The sequence below is a fragment of the Symphalangus syndactylus genome, chromosome 21 (genome assembly GCF_028878055.3).
Source record: "Symphalangus syndactylus isolate Jambi chromosome 21, NHGRI_mSymSyn1-v2.1_pri, whole genome shotgun sequence".
Taxonomy (NCBI): Eukaryota; Metazoa; Chordata; class Mammalia; order Primates; family Hylobatidae; genus Symphalangus; species Symphalangus syndactylus.
The window spans coordinates 25,499,665-25,508,254 of record NC_072443.2 but is presented as its reverse complement, the minus strand read 5'-3'; the positions used below and the strand labels follow the sequence as shown (position 1 = coordinate 25,508,254).

The following is an 8,590-nucleotide window of genomic DNA, read 5'->3' as shown; positions in this document are numbered from 1 at the left end:
TCAAAACAAATGAAAATGAAAATACAACACATCAAAGGCAATGTAATATGGCAAAAGCAGTTCTCTTTTTTTTGAGATGGAGTTTCGCTCTTGTCACCCAGGCTGGAGTGCAGTGGTGTGATCTTGGCTCACTGCAACCTCTGTCTCCCAGGTTCAAGTGGTTCTCTTGCCTCAGCCTCTTGAGTAGCTGGGATTACAAGCGCCTGCCACCACGTCCGGCTAATTTTTGTATTTTTAGTAGAGACGGGGTTTCGCCGTGTTGGCCAGGCTGGTCTCGAACTCCTGACCTCAGGCAATTCACCCGCCTTGGCCTCCCAAAGTGCTGGGATTACAGGTGTGAGTCACCACACCTGGCCTGCAAAAGCAATTCTAAGAGAGAAGTTCATAGCAATAAACACCTATATCAAAAAAGTAAAGAGTTGCCCCATGTGCTGTTAAGACTTCCTTGCACTAACCAGGTGAGGTGGCTCACGCCTATAATCCCAGCACTTTGGCAAGCTGAGGTGGAAGGATCACTTGAGTTCAAGACCAGCCTGGGCAACATGGTGAAACTCCATTTCTGACCAGGCACGGTGGCTCACACCTGTAATCCCCTACTGTGGGAGGCCAAGGGGGGCAGATCACCTGAAGTCACAAGTTCGAGACCAACCTGGCCAACATGGTGAAACCCCATCTCTACTAAAAATACAAAAATTAGCCAGGCATGGTGGTGTGCACCTGCAATCTCAGCTACTTGGGAGGCTGAGGCAGGAGAATCACTTGAATCCGGGAGGTGGAGGTTGACCAGAGCTGTGATCACACCATTGCACTCCAGCTTGGGTGACAAGAGTGAAATTCCGTTTCAAAAAAAAAATAGTAGAAGATTTTGACTAAACAACCTAACAGTGTACCTCAAGGAAGCAGAAAAACAAGAACAAACCAAGCCCCAAATTAGCAGGTGGAAATAAATGATAAAGATCAGAGCAGAAATAAATGAAATTGAGACTAAAAAAAATTAAAAAGAAGCTGGGAGTGGTGGCTCATGCCTGTAATCCTAGCACTTTGGGAGGCTGAGGAGGGTGGATTGCCTGAGGTCAGGAGTTCGAGACCAGCCTGGCCAACATAATGAAACTCAATCTCTACTAAAAATACAAAAAATTAGCTGGGTGTGGTGGCAGGCACCTGTAATCCCAGCTACTAGGGAAGCTGAGGCAGGAGAATCGCTTGAACCCAGGAGGCAGAGGTTGCAGTGAGCTGAGATCGTGCCATTGTACTTCAGTCTGGGCAACAAGAGCAAAACTCCATCGCAAAAAAAAAAAATATATATATATATATATACACACACGTATATATGTACATATATACACATATGTGTATATATGCGCATATATACACACACGTATATATATGCACATATATACACATACATGCATGTATACATATTTGTGTGTATATATACACATATGTATATATACATACATATGTATACATGTATGTATGTGTATATATATGTATATGTGTGTATATATATATAAGCAAAATGAAAAGTTGGTTTTTTGAAAAGATGAAATTGACAAACCCTTACTAGAATAACCAAGAAAACAAGAGAGAAGACCCAAATAAAATTAGAAATGAAAAAGGAGACATAACAACTGACACCTCAGAAATACAAAGAATCATTAGAGACTATGATGAATAACTACCTGATAGAAAATTCAAAAGCCTAGACAAAACCAATAAATTCCTAGACATATACAATTTACCAAGATTCAACCATGAAGAAATAGAAAAATAGAAAACCTCAACAAACCAATAACAAGTAATGAGATTGAAACCCGCAATAAAATGTTTTACATCAAAGAAAAGCCCAGGACCTGATGGCTTCACTGCTGAACTCTTTTTTTTTTTTTTTTTTTGAGACAGTATCTTGCTGTGTCATCCAGGCTGAAGGGCAGTGGTGAAACTTTGGCTCACTGCAGCATCCACCTCCTGGGCTCAAGTGATCCTCTCTCCACCTCACCCTCCTGAGTAGCTAGGACTACAGGTAAGCATCACCATGCCTCGCTAATGTTTGTATTTTTTGTAGAGATGGGGACTCAGTATGTTTCCCAGGCTTACTGCTGAATTCTACTAAACATTAAAAGAAGAATTAATACCAATCCTATTCAAACCCTTCAAAAAAATTGAGGAGCGACTCATTCTAAGAGGGCAGCATTACCCTGATATCAAAACAAGACAGGGACACAACAGCAACAGAAACACTACAGGCTAATATCCCTAATAAACGTAGGTGCAAAAATTCTCAACAAAATATTAGCAAACCAAATTCAGCCACACATTAAAAAAGAACCATTCATTATGATCAAGTGTGATTCATCCCAGGGAGGCAAGGATGATTTGACATATGCAAATCAATAAACATGATACATTACATTAACACAATCAAGAACAAAACTATATATTTCAATAGATGTCAAAAATGCATTTGAGGGCTGGGAGCGGTGGCTCACGCCTGCAATCTCAGTACTTTGGGAGGCCAAGTTAGGTGGATCACCTGAGGTCAGGAGTTGAAGACCAGCATGGCCAACATGGTGAAACCCCGTCTCTACTAAAAATACAAAAATTACCTGGGCATGGTGACAGGTGCCTGTAATCCCATCTATTTGGGAGGCTGAGGCATGAGCATTGCTTGAACCTGGGAGGTGGATGTTGCAGTGAGCCAAGATTGTGCCACTGCACTCCAGCCTGGGTGACAGAGTAAGACTCAGTCTCAAAAAAAAAAAAAAAAAAAAAGAACAAAACTAGACTTGTCTCTCACAATACACAAATATTAAATAAAAACGGGTTAACGACGGAAATCTAAGACATGAAACTAGCAGAAGAAAACATTGGGAAAGTTTCCAGGACATTGGTCTGGGCAGAGTTTTTGAGTAAGACCTCAAAAGCACAGGCAACAAAAGCAAAAATAGACAAATGGGATCATATCAAGCTGAAAAGCTTCACACAGCAAAGGAAACAGTCAATAACGTGATGAGACAACTCAGAAAATGGGAGAAAATATTTGCAAACTATCCACCTGACAAAGGATGAATAACGAGAATATATAAAGAGCTCAAACAACTCAAAAGCAACAAACAACAAAAAACAAGAAAAACAAAAACCAAATAATTTGATTTAAAAATAGGCAAAAGATCTGAACAGATATTTCTCAAAAGAAAGCATACAAATGGCCAAAAGATATATGAAAAAATCCCCAACATCACTAATAATCAGAGAAATGCAAATCGAAATCACAATTAGATAGTATCTCTCCCCAGTAAAAATGCCTTGCATCAAAGACAGGCAATAACAGATGCTCCAGAGCAAGTGAAGAAAGGGGAACCCTTATACACTGTTGGTGGGAATGCAAATTAGTAAAGTCACTATGGAGAACAGTACGGCGGTTCTTCAAAAAACCAAAAAATTGCCCGGGGGCGGGTGGCTCACGCCTGTGATCCCAGCACTTTGGGAGGCGGAGGCAGGTGGATCACTTGAGGTCAGGAATTCAAGACCAGCCTGGCCAGCATAGTGAAACCCCGTCTCTACTAAAAATACAAAAAATTAGCCAAGTGTGGTGGTATGCGCCTGTAATCCTAGCTGAGGCAGGAGAATCGCTTGAACTCGGGAGGCGGAGGCTGCAGTGAGCCGAGATCGCACCACTGCACTTCAGCATGGGCGACAGAGACTCTGCCTAAAACCAAAACAAAACAAAACAAAAAACAAAAAATTAAAAACTAAAAATAGCTGGGCGCGGTGGCTCACGCCTGTAATCCCAGCACTTTGGGAGGCCGAGGCGGGCGGATCACGAGGTCAGGAGATCGAGACCATCCTGGCTAACACAGTGAAACCCCGTCTCTACTAAAAATACAAAAAATTAGCAGGGCGTGGTGGCGGGCGCCTGTAGTCCTGGCTACTCGGGAGGCTGAGGCAGGAGAATGGCGTGAACCCGGGAGGCGGAGCTTGTAGTGAGCCGAGATGGCGCCACTGCACTCCAGCTTGGGTGACAAGAGCGAGACTCCGTCTAAAACAAACAAACAAACAAACAACAACAAAAAAACTAAAAATAGCACCCTCTTCCTCTGTGTTGCCTACAGAGGTGGCAGCCATCTCCTTGGCATCGTGGCTGCCCTCAGACCCCTCATGAAGCCCAAGATCGTCAGAAAGAGGACCAAGAAGTTCATCCAGCAGCAGTCAGACTGATGCGTCAAAATTAATCATAACTGGCAGAAACCCGGAGGTACTAACAACAGGGTTCATAGAAGGTTCAAGGGCCAGACTTTGATGCCCAACACTGGTTATGAGAGCAACAAAAAAACAAAGCACATGCTGCCCAGTGGCTTCCGGAAGTTCCTGATCTACAACGTCAGGGAGCTGGAAGTGCTGCTGATGTGCAACAAATCTTACTGTGCTGATATCACTCACAATGTTTCCTCTAAGAACCGCAAAGCCATCCTGGAAAGAGAAGCCCAGCGGGCCATCAGTCACCAAACCCAATGCCAGGCTGTACAACGCAGAAAGTTAATAGAAAGCTTATATAAGTGCACGTTTTGTGTTTAAATGAAACCATAAAAACTGTAAAAAAAAAAAAACCTAAAAACAGGATTACCATATGGTCCAGCCATTCCACTACTGGGTATATACCAAAATGAAAGTAAATCAATATATCAAAGAGATATCTGCACTCTCATGTATATTTCAGCATTATTCACAATAGCCAAAATATGAAATTAACTTAAGTGCCCATCAACAGATGAATGGATGAAGAAAATGTGATGTATTTACACAATTGAACACCATTTGGCCATGAAAAAGAATGAAATCTTGTCAATTTCAGCAACATGGATGGAACTGGAGGCTGTTAAGTGAAATAAGCCACACACAGAGACAAATATCACATGTTCTTGCTCATAGGTGGCAGCTAAAAAAGTAGGTCTCATGAATAGAGAGTAGATTGGTGATTATTACAGGCGAAGAAGGGGAGGTGGGGGATGAAGGTGAAAAACAAGAATATAAATGTATTACCACTGAACTGTACACTTAATAATGGTAAAGATGGTAAATTATGTATATATATTTTGCCTCAATTAAAAATTTTTGTATAAAAAGAAATAACTCCAATTCTTCATTAACCCTTCCAAAAAACAGAAGAGGGAACACTTCTCATCTCACCTTATAAGGCCAGTATTACCCTGATACCCAAACCAAAGTCATCATAAGAAAAGCACAGACGAGTATCTTTTTTTTTTTTTTTTTTTTTTTGAGACGGAGTCTCGCTCTGTCGCCCAGGCTGGAGTGCAGTGGCGCGATCTAGGCTCACTGCAAGCTCCGCCTCCCGGGTTCACGCCATTCTCCTGCCTCAGCCTCTCCGAGTAGCTGGGACTACAGGCGCCCGCCCCACGCCCGGCTAATTTTTTTGTATTTTTAGTGGAGACGGGGTTTCACCGTGGTCTCGATCTCCTGACCTCGTGATCCGCCCGCCTTGGCCTCCCAAAGTGCTGGGATTACAAGCGTGAGCCACCACGCCCGGCCTGACCAGTATCTTTTATGAATAAGAATGCAAAAATCCTCAAGAAAACACTAGCAAACTGAATCCGACAACATATCCGAAATACTTTCCCTACTTTCCTTTCTGTCTTACACATATTACTTCCAGATTAATATTTAAAACTGCCCTTCATCTTTAAGCTTCCCAATTTTCTAATAGTTCTGTCTGTAACAAAGAAGCCATGCAAAAGAATTAATTAGCTTTTTATATGGCAAGATATGGCTGTTACCATTATTCTCCATTTCATCATGGTGGTACCACCAGCCCTGTCTTAAGAGTTAATACAGAATAGCAGTTGCTTCTTAAATTACTCCTACCAGAGAAAGCAAGGCATCTGGTAAAAATCAATACTTAATATTCCCAATTCTCTTCCTTGGAGCATGACATGGCGAATGGCTAGTATAAAATTCAAATAAGAATAAAACGGAAGAAACACCTGTGTTTAAAATTACCTGGGAAAATGACATTTTCTTCTCAAAGTGGTCCCACAAGAATATAATTGACTACACTTAAATCCTGTTAGGGGAAATTATACTTACATATAAAATGAGGGTTACATTAACATCCACACAGAGCATTACGGTAATGTTAATGTTACCAATATCTTGAGATTTTATATCCAACTATTACTTATATTCATGGTGAAGAGAGGAACCTTGTGAATCTTCCAAGTCAAACCATGGTCGCACATTCACTTTTTTTTTTTTTTTTTTTTGAGACAGGGTCTTGCTCTGTCACCCAGGATGGAGTGCAGTGGTGTGATCACGGCTCAATGAAGCCTCAATTTCCCAGGCTCAAGCCATCCTCCTACCTCAGCCTCCCAAGTAGCTGAGACTACAGGTGTGCACCACTATAATGGGCTATTTTTTTTTGTAGAGATCAGGTCTCACTACGTTATCCTGAGTGGTCTTGAACTTCTGAACTCAAGTGATCCTCCCACCTTGACCTCCCAGAGTGTTGGGATTACAGAGGTGTGCCATAGCATCCGGCATACCTCTTTTGTTGTTGCTAGTAAACTTTTTAAGAGTAATTTTAGGTTCATAGCCAAACTTTGCAGAAAGTACAGCATTCAGTGAGCTGAGATCGCGCCACTGCACTCCAGCCTGGGCGACAGAGTGAGACTCCGTCTCAAAAAAAAAAAAGTACAGTATAACCTTTATCCCCACACATGCACATCTTTTTACTCCCAAGTCAATCTCGTTATATTTGCTTTAATCATTTGCAAATATTCCAATATCTATTACTTGCGTTCCCTGAATGTCGCTTTCTTTGCATTACTTAGTTGTTCAGCTTCTTGTTATAATCTTTTTCCTCATTGGGTAAAATACTTTATTTTCAGTCATGGTTACATGGGTTATTTTGTAGTTTCTACTGACCTATTCAAAGTTTCATATCAACCATAATTTAGTTATGGAATTCTTATAGCAGGAATGAAATACTGAGGTATTGCATAAATGCATAAACTGAATTTAATCATATGGAAACATCAGGCAAACCTAACGTTTGAGATACCTTTTAAAAATAATTGGCCTGCTGGGCGCGGTGGCTCACGCCTGTAATCCCAGCACTTTGGGAGGCCGAGGCAGGTGGATCATGAGATCAGGAGTTCAAGACCAGCCTGATCAATATGATGAAACCCCATCTCTACTAAAAATACAAAAATTAGCCGGGTGTGGTGCTGCGCACCTGTAATCCCAGCTACTCAGGAGGCTGAGGGAGAATTGCTTGGAGCCGGGAGACAGAGGTTGCAGTGAGCTGAGATCACGCCATTGCACTCCAGCCTGGGAAACAAGAGTGAGAGCGAGACTCTGTCTCAAAAATAACAATAATTGGCCTGTACTTTCGTCTAGGGTCATGAACAATAAACATCAAAGTGTCCTAGATTAAAAGAGACTAAAAAAAGATGAAAATCCACAAAGTGATAATGAAGGAGATCTTGGACTAGGGTTATATTAGCAGGGCAAATCTGAAGGTCTGTAGAATAGTATAAAGTAGTATAACAGATAATATTGCAATTATGTTAATTTATTGATTTCTACAATTGTCCTGAGGTTTTGGAAAAGAACATTTGGGGAACATGAGTAAAGGGTATATGAAAATACTTTGTAATATTTTTGCAGTATGTTTTGTAAGTCTGAAGTTTTTTCAAAATGAAAATCAAAAAAATTAAAAAGTAGTATTTACTTAGCCACTAATATAATTTGAGCCATCCCTTCACTGTGTCAAGCAACCTTGATATAAGAAAAAAACTTGACAAGACACCATCTCTACAAAAACAAAAAACTTAAAAAAGAGAAAAAACCTTGAAACTCATAGCCTTTATTTATTAGTCAAACTAGAAACGAATCTTAATTCCACATGTAGTTCAAGTTTTCCATTAACCAGGACCTGACCTGTTAAGCAGGAGCACTGTGTAAGTTAAGAAAATATATTCTAGCCAAACGTGGGTGGCTCATGCCTATAATCCCAGCACTTTGGGAGACTGAGGCGGGTGGACTACTTGGGCCAAGGAGTTTGAAACCAGCCTGGGCAACATGGCGACAGCCTATCTCTACAAAAAACAAAAAAATCAGCCAGGTGTGGTGGCATGTGCCTCTAATCCCAGCTGCTCAGGAGGCTGAGGCTAGAGGATCGCTTGAGCTGGGAGATGGAGGTTGCACTGAGCCAAGATTGCACTCTGCCCTCCAGCCTGGGTGACACAGCTACTCACTCTGTCTCAAAAAAAAAAAAAAAAAAAAGAAAAGAAAGAAAAAAACGTATTTCTAAAAGGGAAATATCTGACAAGTTCTTGTCAAGTAGAGGAAACTAAAGGGAAAAGCTGCACTAACCACATGAGAGCAAAATGGTCAGCAAAGTCAAAGTGATAAAAAACGAAAGAAAACAACTATGTGGTCTTAAAATTCATGATAACCAAAGAAATGAAGTTTGGGCAACTACAATGTGTTGACAACGCATAGCATGCAAACAAAGAAGGCAAACTGAGTTAAAAATACCAATAAATTATCAAGTGGAGATATTTAAGTTGTG

The 8,590-nt window shown here is 41.0% G+C and overlaps 1 pseudogene; it reads left to right on the top strand.

Moving 5' to 3' along the window:
* The first annotated feature begins 4,074 nt into the window (after positions 1-4,074).
* On the top strand, positions 4,075-4,564 carry LOC129471196 (large ribosomal subunit protein eL32-like; annotated as a pseudogene).
* The last annotated feature ends 4,026 nt before the right edge of the window (positions 4,565-8,590 follow it).